The 6000-nt window shown below is 40.0% G+C and overlaps 1 long non-coding RNA gene across 1 annotated transcript in view; it reads right to left on the bottom strand.

Annotated features, from left to right (window-relative positions):
• Nucleotides 1-3052: 3052 nt before the first annotated feature.
• LOC119251684 (uncharacterized) overlaps nucleotides 3053-6000 on the bottom strand; it is a 352458-nt gene continuing 349510 nt past the window's right edge. The window contains exon 7 of the long non-coding RNA XR_008552996.1: nucleotides 3053-3198. This is a non-coding gene — a long non-coding RNA (uncharacterized LOC119251684). The remainder of the gene's footprint in view (nucleotides 3199-6000) is intronic.

Below are 6000 nucleotides of genomic sequence, written 5' to 3'. Positions count from 1 at the left end.
AAGGGTGAGAGGATTCACCAGAGACAGAGCTGGGAACAGAACAGGCAGACTGAGGAAATACTCTGCTGAGGGGAGCAGCAGGTAAGACAGGAGAGGTCTGCTGCGCCTTGTGGGACCCTCAATGGCCAGCCGGAATTGAACCAGCGCTGCAGAGGCTGCACTCAACCACCTGAGCCACCAGGGGAGGCCCGAATCTTTGGAAAACTTAACAGGTTTTTATAAATTTTAAAAATATTGGCCGCCATTTCTTTAATATCTCCCCCCCACCCCCTTGTATGGGCAAATACAACATATTCAAAGACTGGATCAGGCTTGTTGGGTCACTAGTTTATGGTATCTGCCCAACTCCACACTGACTCCCTTTTATTATATATACTAAGAAGTCACAAATGTGCCCACAGGGACTTTATTAATTTCTATTAGGCCTCCACATACTTTGCCAATCAAAGGTTTCTTGAAAACTACAAACAATCAGGCCTCCCTGGTGGCACAAGGAGTTAAGACACAAACTATGAAGTTGTCCACAGCCTCTGCAGCACGAGTTCAATCCCCGGCCAGCCAGGGAGCTACCCACATGATGCAGCAGGCCTCTCCTGGCTAGCCCGCTGATCCCCTCAACACTGTACTTCAGCCAATCTGCCTGTTCTGTTCCCCACTCTGTCTCTAGTGAATCTTCTCACCCCCCCACATCTCTGGCCAGTATCCTAGCTCTTGTATGCATAAATAATAAATCTTTAAAAAAAAAAAAACTGCAAACAATCTCAGAATGAGGAAAGGCACAAGTTTAACAACAGAAACCACTATCTTATCACACTGTGTCTGCAAATCAACGATACTGAGCCATCCTGGTCACTAAGAAGGCAAGTGCAACCTGCATTCCCTGGGTTCAATTAGTCCTTTCTTTGCCAGATCTACAAATTAGTGACAATTTCAGAAAGGTAGATCACAAGGGCAAAAAGCACCTGCAGGACCCACTATCCCCATCACCTTTCTTGTTCCTTTTTCCCCTTCAAGTTTGATGATTTGGCAGTTCTGGAACTCTTCCGAGAGGAGGAGAGACTCACTCTGCCAGCCCCAGCTGTTCAAAGTTCAGCCCAATCTGTTCCATACAGTTGGCTGTATTATAACAATAATGTGGCTACAGTTCACCTTCATTTGCTGCAAAGATCATTAACTATCCCTCAGAGAGATGAAGTATTAAAGAAAGAGACTGCCTGAGGCATAATAAATGGAAGTCTCTTGGAAACCTAGTTTGAAAAAGGTACAATGATACCAGCAAGACCAGCTGACACTTTCTAGTGTCAGAGGAAAGGAAAGAAAACAAGGGCAACAGAGGCATAAAATCAGAATGAGAAAAAAAGGAAAAGCAACATGCCTGCCAAACATGTATGTACATGTGAAGAGAAAATAGAGAAAAAAATTAAAATCCTCTGAAATAAAGACAACAGAGCATTAATGTTAAATCACAGTAGAGACAGGATTCTACTTGTCTAGCAACTCAAATATTCTACCACATAAAAGTAAATTTGGAAGGAAAATGAGAACAGCAAGAATGAATTGTAATCTCTAAAGAAAAATGCAGTATTCTAGACAATTTTCAATACTGTGATAGATGGTGAATTCAGCGAAACCTGTATTTAAATCCTGTTTCTGATCTCCCATTCATGTGACTGAATTCCAATGTCAAGTGGATGTGTTTCTTCACTCAGCTCATGAATTCAGTTCCTAAATACACAAACCGTATTTGAATCGTGTTCTCCAACCACTGTAACCTTCTGAGAAAAGAAACAAAAAAACCAAAAAAACAAACAAACAAAAAAAAAAAACAAAAAACAGCGCTATGAAACACCCAATGATCTGAGTGTCCCTTTTAATGGGCATTTGGCAAGCTGTTTTATAAGTACCTGGAAGTCCTTCAGGTGATAATGATAGCATCAAAATCAAAACTTGTTCTAAGTGAGCTACAGTTATATTAATCTAAACCAAAATCCAGTCAGTAATGGATCATCGGTGGCCAAGTGGGAATACTACTGGCAGAACCCACCTCCTAAGAGTTTAGTTTCCTTGGAGCCACAGAGGTAACAAATTTATAAAGTGCCAGTAATAGTGCCACATTCTATATCTTTGTTCTTCTTCATCTTCTTTTGCCAGTTTAATCTATCCCCAGAACAGTGGTTCTCAACTGAGAGCAATTCTGTCCTCGAGGGTCCATTTTTGGTTGGGAGAAGGGGGTGTCGCTGGCATTGAGTGGGTAGGGACAGACAGCCTCCTACAATACAGATTATCCAGCTCAAAATGTCATGGTGCAGAAATTGAGAAACCCTACCTGAAGAGTTGTTTCCAGGTTTAAATTTGCTCTGTTGACATTCTATATGGTTTACAGGTGTACAGCAGGACTTTCTAAATAATATCCTGCTATCATTAAAATAGCTTCTCTCCACATAGTGGTGACATTTAACATAAATGAAAAGGAAGGCAAGGGGTAGAATTTTAAAACTCATTTAGAATTACAATGGAACTCTGGAAATCTTATTATAGCGCCAAACTGTATAAAGTGCCAACCAGTGATTTCATATATGTTATATATTTATATTTTATATATATGTACATATATATAGTACAATCCAATTCAATTTGCCTAGTAGGTAGTTTCAAAACATATGGACCCCAAAACAGCAAAAAGTGAGATTTATATGCATAAAGAGGAAAAGCAGTCTCAGCCACCTCATGCAGGAAGAGACACACACACCCCAAAATCAGAAGATTCTATGTTAAAGCTCTTGTATTAACTTTCAACAAAAGAACCCCACACCTGAGGGCACAATCCCCCAATCACACCTGGAGACTCATTACCATCTCTGATGCATCCATCTGTCCTCAGCTGAAGAACCCAGTGGAGTCATCCTAACATTTATAGTGCTTGGTAAAAAAATAATTTGCTGTGAGGTAATTTAGTGTAAGCTCAGGTCATGTCCTGATCTTGCCAAATAAACAGAACTGCCAAGGATCCTTTCCTGTTGCTTTAGCCTTCAGACAGATGTGGTTGCTCACCTGGTTGGCTCCCTCCTTCCCAGTGATCCTCACTCATTTCCTTGAGGTGTTGTGTGTGTGTGTGGCAGGCTACAGGAAGGTCTGGCATGCTTGGACTCTCCGGCTTTTCTGGATGCCTCTTGGCAGTCACACTTGGACTCAACAGATCTTGGGAAGAGAAAAAGGCCAAAAGGAGGTGCCGTCTTTCACATGGATAGAGCTGTGACTTCCCAGCCCAAGAAGAGCGTGTCCTGCCCTGCCAGGATGGGGAAATTGCCTTTGAAGTAAAGCCCAGGTCTCCCCAGTACAGATCATCCACCAGTTATTCTTCCGGTGCAGATTTCCACCCGACATAACAGAGACACAATGACGAATTCATTCACCGACTATTCAATGCTCACCAAACAGAAGGAATCAAGAAGAGGAGTGATGGACTGGGGAAAGGCATATGCCCGCAGAACAGGAGGGAACATTCCAGAGGAACTTTGACATGAACTGACTCTTTTTGGGCTAAATGTTCCCGTTTCTGTGACTGAGACATAAGAATATGAATTTGCTAACTTAATTTGTGAAATTGTCCCCATGTCATTGAAAGGAAAATCCTGGATCTAGTTTTGTTACTTCCTCAACAACCCCAGATCTACCCTCCCAGCAAAACTGCTTTTATAAATCACCATTGGCAGGATTTCTCGCCAGAGTGATGGAGGTAACAGCAGGTTATTAATCTCTGGTTTTAAAAGGGAGAAAAATTAGGGGCAGAGAGGATCATGTCTACTATAACCAGGTCAATTAAGGAAACCTTTATGAGCCAATATACTTATACCCACTGGAATGTATTAAAAAACCAAAATCCTGTCTAGTTTAATCCCAGAAGGAAAACATGCAGAGAACAGCAAGATTCAGCAATGGGCACTGAAAGTAATTTCAAGTCTGGGCAGAATTCTAGAAATTACTAAATCAGCCAATGATGCCATGCTGAAGAGAACTCTTAACCTATATGTAATTATGTTAAAGCGCCTACAGAGTTTGTGCCACAAAATGTTCTCCTCTGATCAGAGGAGTTTAGGATAAGAATTAACAATGTACAGATTGGGCTATGAGATGACCAAGAAGAATGGGGGGCATGGGAAATAGGACTGATAAAAACCTTATTAACAGCATAGCCATTCATTTTGTCACACGGTAGATTGTTCATGTCCATATTTTAACCCCTGAAAATACATTCACTTATTACCCAATACTACTTTGCTTATTTATTGAATTATAACAATATAAATCACAAAATGAATAAGACAATGTGGAGGGTTTAATTGCTTGCCAAGAATGTTCTGTCTCCTAAATGAACGCTTCTGCAGTATTTATAAAGTTGATCATTTTACATCTCTAACACAGCTTTCAATTTCCTTGAATCAGAACACCCTGGATAATGTACTCAGTTATACCTGTGTGTGCACGTGTACATGTGCATGTGTGTGTGAATTTTTTTTTTTTAAGTTGTGCTCTTATCATGTTTGGCAGTATAGTTTCTCATCTTACACCATCGTGTTTGGGACTCCCAAAAAGTTGACTCAGCAATCAATCAGTCACTAAGCATAATTCGATGTCTTCAGCAAAGTTAGCACCTGGGATTAACTTACTTACCCCCAGCAACCAATGTCATAGACATTTTATTTAAAAATGCTTATTTTCTGAATATGGTAGAAATTACATGATTGTGAGTCCTCTTAGAGAATATAAACTCTCAGAGAACATCTGTCCATTACATTCCTTCTGTACTTTGTGGTATGTGTGATGTATACAGAAAACCATTTCCCTAATATTACTATAAAGAACTTTGCTGAATTTTATGTAACTGAAGAGATAGTAAGTCAAACATAAAACACACTTCATACCTACTTTACCCACCTGCAAAGTTTCTTGGAGACACAAACTATTTTACATCATGTTAAGCAGTTCTGTGAGTTTCCCAGGAATTTTAAGATATTTACACATAAGTATTTTGTTTCCCCAATATAAGCCCCAATTTGCAAATCTAAGATACTAAACAGAGGGAATCTCCCAAGTGACACAACATGGCTATAAAGGATGTCTCACAAAAGAAACAGAGGAGTAGCAATATGGGCATTCAGACAGTAATTAAAGAGACATTCTAATAACATAGTAGAAAATCAGAATTTGCTGGAGAAAAACATAAATGATGATAGATAAATGGCAAAAAATATTGTATTCCATTGTGTCATAGTAGGCAGTTCAGATTTTTCTTTCCTTGCCTATGATTAAAGCCCGATGTGGACACATCTATATCTTATTCAAGACTATCAAACTAACCAGAAAAAGGAAAGAGACCAGTAAGAGCCAGGGAACCCAATTTTACTCAGTAATCAATGGAGAGTGATGAAGAGATATCAGAGTCCTGACTGCTGGTAGCATTTCCTTTACAAGGCAAATCAAACTGTACAGAGAATTCAGTTTTCTAGCTATAAAATGATGACCATTCTCTCCTTCCAGGTTTTTAACTTTCTGTCCCCTTTGTACTGCCTGCCCACCTTTGCCAATCTAACCCTGCCATTCGTAGATTTGGCTCAAAGGTCTGCTTATGATCACAGGAGAATGTATGTCCTTCCTTTTTGCCCTTAGAAACCTTTCAATCTGCTAATAAAACACTTCTTAGACTGTGCCATGTCTAGCCGGCACAAGACAGTTTCGCCCACCATAATCTAAAGGCCCTAAGGAAGAGTCAGCATCTGAGATATTCTTTAGGCTCAGGTCCCAGTAATGGGTCGGGCATATAGCAGCTGCTGAGTAAACATCCTCCAAACAGGTGTGTCAATGACCAGAAGCCCATTTAAAAGGAGCCAAAGATTAAACAAAAATGGAAAAGAACCATGTATGCATATGCCCCCATCTAATCACCACACTTAAAATGATTCTAAGGAGAGGATATTTTTAAATAGAAAGGAAAATATATTC

Source organism: Talpa occidentalis, unplaced genomic scaffold (assembly GCF_014898055.3).
Source record: "Talpa occidentalis isolate TD23 unplaced genomic scaffold, MPIMG_talOcc4v2.1 talOcc4.2, whole genome shotgun sequence".
Lineage (NCBI taxonomy): Eukaryota > Metazoa > Chordata > Mammalia > Eulipotyphla > Talpidae > Talpa > Talpa occidentalis.
Note: the sequence above shows the minus strand (reverse complement) of the source record. Positions and strands in the feature narration are given on the sequence as shown.